The sequence below is a fragment of the Panthera tigris genome, chromosome A1 (assembly GCF_018350195.1).
Source record: "Panthera tigris isolate Pti1 chromosome A1, P.tigris_Pti1_mat1.1, whole genome shotgun sequence".
Classification (NCBI taxonomy): Eukaryota; Metazoa; Chordata; class Mammalia; order Carnivora; family Felidae; genus Panthera; species Panthera tigris.
This window is the reverse complement of record NC_056660.1, coordinates 13,159,146-13,168,341: the sequence shown is the minus strand read 5'-3', so window position 1 is coordinate 13,168,341 and position 9,196 is coordinate 13,159,146.

Here is a 9,196-nt window from a genome sequence, read left to right as displayed (position 1 = left end):
AAGGGGATTTTGATGATGATGTAGTGCAGGAGACAGAGTTCGGCCACCCTTTATTGTTTTAATATCCTTTATTCTCTCTATGCTTTGATGGTCTTTATTTTTATTTGATTTAAATTCCTCACAACATCCTTCCCTCTCGATATTGAATTGTATTTTGATGCGGTTATTGTTAGGCCTGCCATCCCCCGAGGTGCCTGCGTATTAACTGCCACAGTGCATCGCCTGGCATCTCCTTCATTGTTTCCTTCCAGCCTAGTGCACAGGCTCCTCTCGCGGCCACCCTGCATTTCTTTTTAGCATGCAGACATTCTCCCCTGCTGCTGAGAGTGATATTCTGCTCTGACAGCCAGCCTCACCATTTTCTCCCAATCCTTCATTTAAAAACTCACCTCATCCAAGAAACCTTTCCAGAATGAAAATGGTACCCTTAAAGAGAGCAAGTGGTGAACTGGAAAACTACTATCTGCCTCAGACCTCTTCGCTCTCATGCCTCACTCCATTCCTTCTTGGAGCTTCTCATGATATATTTTGTCCACTTCTCCTCATCTTTTCCCATTTTCCCTTATGAACCTTTTGATTTCCTTTGAATTGGTTCTCGATCCATAATTGTATAGATCATTATTTTCAACTACATTATGCTTATCCACATTTTCCATATTGTGAGATTGATTTTAGGGGTGCACTCACTTGTTAAGTAAACTATGAACACCAGGCTATGTTGTTTTAATCAATGATTTTCATTGTGCACGTAGTTTCTCTGTGGACCTCCTCTTATTTCTTTCAATCAATCAACTATATGTTAAATGCCTGTTCTTGTAGACCGTTGCTTTTAAATTCAACTTCAACAGCTTAACTAAGAAGGAAAGTAATGGAGTAATAATCGATGGCATCTTTGCGCAAGGGAGATGACCAATTATATAACTTGTGTTTTTGTTCCTTGTAAAATAGAGGTCGCATCTGATCTAAAATTGTGCAGATTATGTTTTATGACTATACTCACATGGAAATATAAACGCCAAACCAGGTTAATTTCTATAATGATGAGCTCTGTCTTAGGACATGCTTCTTCTCCCTAAGAGGCCATGGCTCCCCTGCTCCACCTGTGCAACACCCTACTGGACGAGGTCCCTTTAGGACCAGGTCACACCTGAAAACAGCGGTGGAACTGTGACCTTTATCATCTCTCTCCAACCGAATAAAACAGTTGTAAAAATCTGCTGAGTCATGCTTTCTCAGAAACTAAATGACAGGGAAATTTCAGAGGCTGAAAGAAAATGGTGTATACCACCTTAAGTTGAATAACAGTTTCAATGGAATATTTTTTCTTAAGTGAGTTCTACTTTTCAGAGTCTCACCAGTTTTCTGGAGCAGCATGTGCCTGATTTGGGCTCTGGGGACTATTACATTATTACCATTCTTACATGGTGCAGCATAAGGCGTTTTGGAGCCTCCTCTGCTGTATTTTTACTTTAAATCATCATTCATAGATTGGTGCTTAAGCTGCTTTACAATGGTTGAGTCAATAATGGCATTTCAGTTTGACAAATATGTTTAATTTTGCTTAAAGGTAAATGTACCAAACACTTACATACTGTGGCTGGGCTCTGGATCCCTATTGGGATGGAAATGCATAGTACTGTTTTCTGAGGTCTCTTTCTTCGGCGATTCTGCTCTTTGAGAATCCTCAAAGACCACGCTTCCAGTGGGTAGTGAAAGGATCCATTGCTTAGAGTAAGGATGGGGACTCCTCTAGCAGCCTGAGGACTTGGCAAATGCAGAATGAAGGTGAGGGAAGTGCTCTTGCCACCTTCTCCCCTCCCCACCAGTGTGATTTCTGGCATTGGTGGTCCTCTGGGCAACCACCATAGAGTAGTTTCTGTCCTTGGACTTGACTTCGTTTTGTGTTTACTCTAATACATCTTGTTGTTTCTGCTCTTTCAAAAAGTTCACCCATTTTAAGAAATAAACACACAAGAGAGGAACAGAAACCACAGACTGATGCCTTGAGAGTGTGTAAGTCCAAGGGCATGTAAATTAGGGCAGCAGGTCATAGGGGCACTGCAAATGGAGCATATTTCTTCCTTCAGCGTAATGTGCATTAATATTACATGGGCTGTTTTCTCCTCTGTCTGTTTTACTTACTTTCAGGAGTAGCTTTGCGGTGACCCAGTACCCTAGTTACCATGCTTTAATGACATGCTCCGGGAATCAAGGCTGTCTTTTTTCAGTGCTTAGTTCAGTTAGCCATGTAGTATGTGTTCAACTCCAGCAAGTTAGAACATGCCAACCAAAATGATCCCAGGGCTCTCAGAGTCAGTGGTTTGAAACACTCTGCTCCTGCCTCCCTTAAGCTATTATGCTGAGACTTACATGAAGGACAACCCATCAGGTTTTATAACTAAATATACAGTAAAACCTTGGATTGCGAGTAACTTGTTCTGTGAGTGTTCCGCCAGAGGCACAAACATTTCTAATACATTTTAACTTGATAAACGAGCAATGTCTTGCAATAGGAGTAGTACGTGACATTGAACATCACATGATCACAACTGAGCCAATAGTTCTTGAAATTCGCTTTGATACACAATTACGTTGTATTACAAGCATGTTTCCAGAACAAATTATGCTCACAAACCAAGGTTTTACTGCATTCCCTATTTTAGTGTGGAGAGAGAGAGAGAGAGAGAAACAGAGACAGGAAGATAGAAGTAGGTTTTCTTTTTTGCCATCTTTTCACTTCCTACCCAATCAGTGGCCACTGTGGAAGAGTGAGTGCCACCTCCCTAAGCCCAGCCTAGATGTTCTAAAATTTTTGTCCAAAACTCTGCTTTTTAAAGAGAATACATAGGAAGATTTTTCATGTAACATGTATGTATCCATTTATTAAAACCTTCTGTGAAAGACTTCTGATACTAACAACATGTAATATTTCCTAGAAAAATATATTTTAACAGATGAAGAGTCTAATAGGTCTTTTTGGTTCTGGTAAGAGAACCACTAGATAAAAAATATAGCAATCCCAAGTAGTTTTGGTATGGCCTCCTCTTCTTGGTGATTAATAGGTATCACTGTTATTTGCGTAAAAGCAGTGATTTTGAATGCACACAAAGAGTAGCATAATATGGTATTACATTTCAGTTGTTAAATATTGAATGAATGTCATGTGTCTGCATTGCTGATTCAAAAGATGTACTCAGAAAATATACTGATATTCAGGCAGCTCATCTAATGTAAAGTCTCCCCTCTGCCTTTAAAACATTTTTAGGGGTGCCTGGGTGGCTCAGTCAGTTCAGCATCTGACTTTGGCTCAGGTCATGATCTCGCAGTCTGTGAGTTCGAGCCCTGCGTCAGGCTCTGTGCTGACAGCTGAGAGCCTGGAACCTGCTTTGGATTCTGCGTCTCCCTCTCTTTCTGCCCTTCCCCTGTTCACTCTCTGTCTCTCTCTCTCTCTCTCTCTCTCTCTCAAAAATAAATAAACGTTAAAATTTTTTTAAACATTTTTAAACTTGTCTGTTTTTATATGCAGATTTCTTTTAGATCGTCTTAAAAAAAAAAGTGGTACCAAACACAAATAACCAACTACAGAGCAGTTTCTAAATAATTTTTATATATTTTTATGTTTCCATGAAAAATCTTTCTCATCTCTCTGAAAGCAGCATCCTGCCCTACTAAGCTCTCTCTTGTGTTACAGGAGCTAAAAGTCTGGAAACTATATTCTTCAGACACCTTGGAATAATGTGTGCAAAGGCTCTGTCACAGATTCCTTTGTGGAAAGGCAGTGGTGATGTGGTCAGCACAAAGGACTGCTCAGGATTATGGGCCTTCAATATGGCCCATATGGCCATATTATGGATTGTGGATTATGGATTATGGGGCTCAGTATGGCAGCACCAGGCATGCTTTAAGTGCTTCACAGGTACTAACTCATTTATTCCCCACAACAATCCTCTTTTAACATATAAGGAAACCACGGCACAAAGAGATTAATTTGTTCAAGGTGGCATGTGGAAGATAATAAATGAGTTTTGTTTTATGGTGCCAGAGCCAGAAAATGCCTATAAGATGCTACAGAGTTTCTTCATTGAATAAATCTATAAAACCATTCTGAAGAACATTGAAAAAGACCCAAATAAATATGGAGAATCTCAGGTTTCTCTGAAAAGCCCTCAGATTGTGAATGTTAACTCTCCCCCAACCATCTTTAAATTCAATTTAATTCTAATCAAAACCCCTTCAGGATTTTAAATGTTTTACAAGATAATTATCACATTGAATTAGATTCATCTGAGAGATCATTTTTATCTGGAAGAAAAAATTCCCAAGGTGTGCAATGAAATTTTTGAAAGAAATCTGAATGATGATTTTACTATCAGGTATTTAAAAATACCATAGTGATTAAAGCAATGTGATCATAATGCAGGAGTGGACAAGTGATGAATGAAACAACCATGAAAGTCTAAAAATAGGTGCATGCCTATGAACAATACAGCTTTCAAGAGGAAAAAGGGTGGATTTTTGAAAAATGATGTTGGACATCTTTTACCCATTTTGAAGAAAATGAAGTTAGACAGATATGCACATGCAAAACATCTACATACAAGAAAGTGCTAATAGCTATTATGAAAATATTAGAAGAAATAGTGAAGAATTAAAAAAATAATTTTAGGGCAGACATAGAGCCTTCTCAAGAATATACTACACACACACACACACACACACACACGCACACACACACACACACACACACATCTCCCAGAATTTATAGAAAAAAAAATTAGAAAATTTGAGTTGCCTAAGAGAAAAAAACATCTTATAATATGTGATCAAAGGGGCACCTGGGCAGCTCAGTCGGTTAAGTATCTGACTTTGGCTCAGGTCATGCTCTAGAGATTCGTGATTTCCAGCCCTACATCAGGCTCTGTGCTAACAGTGCAAAGCCTGCTTGGGATTCTCTCTCTCTCCCTCTCTCTCTCTCTCTGCCCCTTCCCCACTTGCTCTCTCTCTCTCTCTGTCTCTGTCTCTCTCTCTCAAAATAATAAATAAATAAGCTTAAAAAAATAGTATGTGATCATATTATTATGTTGTGATCACAACATAAACAGTGTAAACAATGTAGGTGAAGAAAAATATGTAAGAATGGTTGAATAAAAAAAAACACCAGACTGATGTTAACATGACCACATACCTTCAGTGACCCCTTTGAGCTGCCCTGGAAAGTGTCATACTGAAACCATACCGACCAAGCCAAATAATTCACTTATTCTTTTATATTTAGAAATCTCCAATACCTACTCCTTCCTCCTTATTCTCAACTAATGACTTTCTTATCTTTCTGAAAAAAAGGAATCAGTCAGAATCAAACTTCTTTGTGCTCCAATTAAAACAGCTACCAGCCCACCTGGTCTGCACCTGTTGATTTTGCTTTGTTACATCTTGTTAAAAATGGATGAATGATCTGGGTTTTACTCAAAGCCAGAGTCTTAGGTAAGACTTGGGCATTGGATAATGTAGCTTCATATCCACCTAAGGACTTTATTTATAGACTCGTCTTCTCTCTCCTACTTCTTTTTTTTTAAGTTTATTTATTTATTTTGAGAGAGACAGAGAGAACATGAGTGGGGGAGGGGGCAGAGCAAAAGGGAGCATCCCAGACATGCTCTCCATTGTCAGTGCAGAGCTGGACATGGGACTCAAACCCACAAAGCCAAGGAGATCATGACCTGAGCTGAAACCAAGAGTTGGACACTCAACTGACTGAGCCACTGAGGCTTCCCTTCTCTCTCCTACTTCTTCATTTAGACTCTCTTTTGGCTCTTTGCCATCAGCATTAAAACATCCTATAAAAAGTATCTTCCGTATTATAAAAATAAAACAACCTTCCCTTGATCCTATATATTCCTTTGACTACTCCCCTATTTTTCTGTTCCTCTTTAGAGCAAAATTCCTCAACAGTGGAGTTGGCACATCTTTTCTCCTCCTGCTATTCTGTCTAGAGCCCAATCCATTTAGAATTTTTCTTTCCACTATAACCTCTCTTCTCAAGTCACTAATGACCTTCACGTTGCCAAATACAGTATTTCTTCTAAATCCTAACTTACTCTACTTCTCTACCACTTATGATCTGATCTTGGAGTCTGACGCATCTCCTGTCATAGTCTAATGACAAGACCTGCCATGGAATGCAGCCCTATTTGAAATCAGAGTGCAGAAGCCTACTTGGGGATCAATCATAGGGCTTCAAAGGAGAAATAATAATAGCATCTAATTGTTATGTAGTATTTACTGTGTAATAGTCACTGTTCTAAGTGGCCGCCCTGTCTTCTGGGATTTCACAGGCTCCTGGTTTTTCTCACATTTCACTGGTCACTTCTCAGACCCCCAGGATGGGTCTTCCCCCAATCTTCCCTGTGGATATTGGAGCCTTAAGACTTGGCCTTGGACTGCTTCACCTACTTGTCTGCACTAAATTCCATGGCTTTAAATGCCATCACACACTAATGACTCACAGACTCAACCCTCCCCCCCAACATCCCCCCTTCCGCGTTAAACTCCAGACTCCACCCACTGCCTCCATGGCAGTGAGATACTGAATAGTCTTCTCAAACTTAGCATGTAAAGCAGTCTTCTTGCCTTCACCTCCAGTCTTCTCCATCTCAGCAAAGGGCTCCATCATGCACCTAGTGGTTAAGCCAAATACCTTGGAATTCTTTTTGTCCTCCTATCCCACATCAGAACCATCAGCTATTCTTGTCAGCTTTTCATTCAAAATACATACCTAATCTGGTGATTTCTCTCTACCCTTGTTGCCAGATGGTTCAATAATCTCTTGCCTGGGCTACCAAAATTATCAACTATGTGCTAGGATAAACAACCACATGATTTTCTGCTCCCACTCTTCCCAACACTCTCTTTCTTTTTCTTTTGTAGAAAAAAAATGCTACAAATTTCGCAGGTGATCAGAAAAATATCAATTAAAACAATGAGCTACCGCTTTTACTACTTTCACAGTGGCAAAATGTAAACGATAATATACATTAGTGACTGGTGAGTGCAGAAATGGATACAATTGTACTTATTGGTGGCAATATAAATGAGCAAACGTTTTTATTTGTTTTTTTTGGAGGGCAATTTGATATATACCACAGTTTTCATTACATATACTATTAGCCCCACATTTGACTTCTATGAATCTAAAAGTTGAAGGGACTACTCACACAAGGGTAAAGCTATTCCAACACTGTTTTATTTAGCAAAAGTCTATAAATAATCTAAACATCCATTAATAGGAACAGTGGTTAAGTTTGAGATGGGGAATGGAATGGAAGTAAGGAATAAAGGTGGAGTCTTCAGTTTTTATTTTCTATAATTATGCATTGTATTGTTTTTAACAATGAGTGAGTTTATGATTATTTTTGAGTGATCTATAATAACTGGAAAATATCTCATGGGTGAGAACTATAGGCAAACTCAAGAGGCTTTGAGGAGGATAAAGTTACCAGGTTATCTATTGTTACATACCAAATTCCAAAACTTAGTGCTTTGAAGCCATTGGTTACATCGCACAGTTTCGTGGGTCAGAGATTTGAGCAAGGCTCACTGTGTGATTCTTCTGCTCCACACAGCACTGACTGAGGTCACTCAGAACGATTGGTGGATGGGCTGGTCAGAAGGGTCCCAGATTCTTTCATTCATGAGTCTGACACCCAAAGGAAGATGGTTAGCAGACTGGATTCAGCTGAGACTGGCAAAGGGAGCACATATGTGTGGTCTCTCCAGCATGGGAGTGATAGAGTGGCCGACTTCTTATGTGGTGACAGGGCTCACAGAGATAGGGAGCTAAGAGTCAGGAAGGGGAAATTATCAATGATTTAAGATTTGGACTCAGAATTCGTCAAAGCGTTAACATTTGCCATATTTTAGTGGTCAAAACAGTCATAAAATCCGTGCATATTTAAGAAGAGTGGCCACAGACCTCCACCTCTCAATGAGAAGTGTCAAAAATTTGAGGCCATCCCAAATGAAAATTGCGGTGACCAGTCTTAGCTCTCTACTCATCATTCTCCATCTTACATGACTTCCACCTATAGATTATTAGTTCTGATCCCAATAATGCCCTTTCTTTTGTTGGGTGAAACATGTACTCAGTTTGACATAACTAGAGAGAGAAGTTCAATAGAAAAGCTGGAATCCAGCCAGAGTCTGAGGATAGAGATCTGATGGGAGTTACACATTTGAGAGGCAAAGTGTTTAGATAGTAAGAAAAATCTCAGGAGTGAAGGATATCATCCAATACGTTCAGAGACAGGTCGAAGATGGATTAAGAACCATACTAAATTAGCAAGATGGATTAAGGACTGTAACAAATCAACACTGTGGTGATTATTTTCTCAAGAGCTGGATTTAGTAAGAAAGAAGCTGGATTGTTGGTTTGAGCTAAGAAGGATATAATCAAGCAGGATATGAAGGAATGTCAGGAGTCTAGCAATTTCATATGTTGATATTTATTTTAGACAAATTGTGAACTTCTCAAAGACACACAGGAAATGGGGAATGCTTATGTGTGGGGTGGTCCAAGCAATCCACCATTTTGTTGAATCTGCCTAGGAAAGAACACATAGCACAAAGGGAGTCGATGACCTGAAACACAAGGGAGACCTAGTGACAGCCTCAATGTAATGTTGTGCAGAAATCTGTTTTTAAGAGATTTCAAATAAAATTCACACTTCTAAAAAAATAATTTACACCTGTTACAACATTCAAGCAAGAAAGCGCTGTTTAAATTTAATAGTGCAAGATGATCCCAGTCCAGTTCCATTGAGTATCTTTTCTTTTTTTTCTAATTTCTTTTACATTAAAATTTCTTATTAAAAGTATTTATTATCAATTTCTTTAAGCATATAGAAAATTGCAAGTTACAGAATAATGCAAGAAATACTCATGCTGTAATTAATCTGAATTAACAAAAGCTGATGCTTCTTTATACATGGTTTGCATCTCTAGTAAAAGAAAATATTACACATACAATTGGAATTCTTGTTATACCTCTAGCTTGTCTCTTCTCCACTATTATGAGTTTCTGTCTGTTGATCACGGCTTTTTATGTTTACTCCTTATGTACATGTAAATGGACCAAGAAGAGCATTGTTTTACGTGCTTATACAGTTCACACAGATGGTATGCAGTCCATATTGCTCTG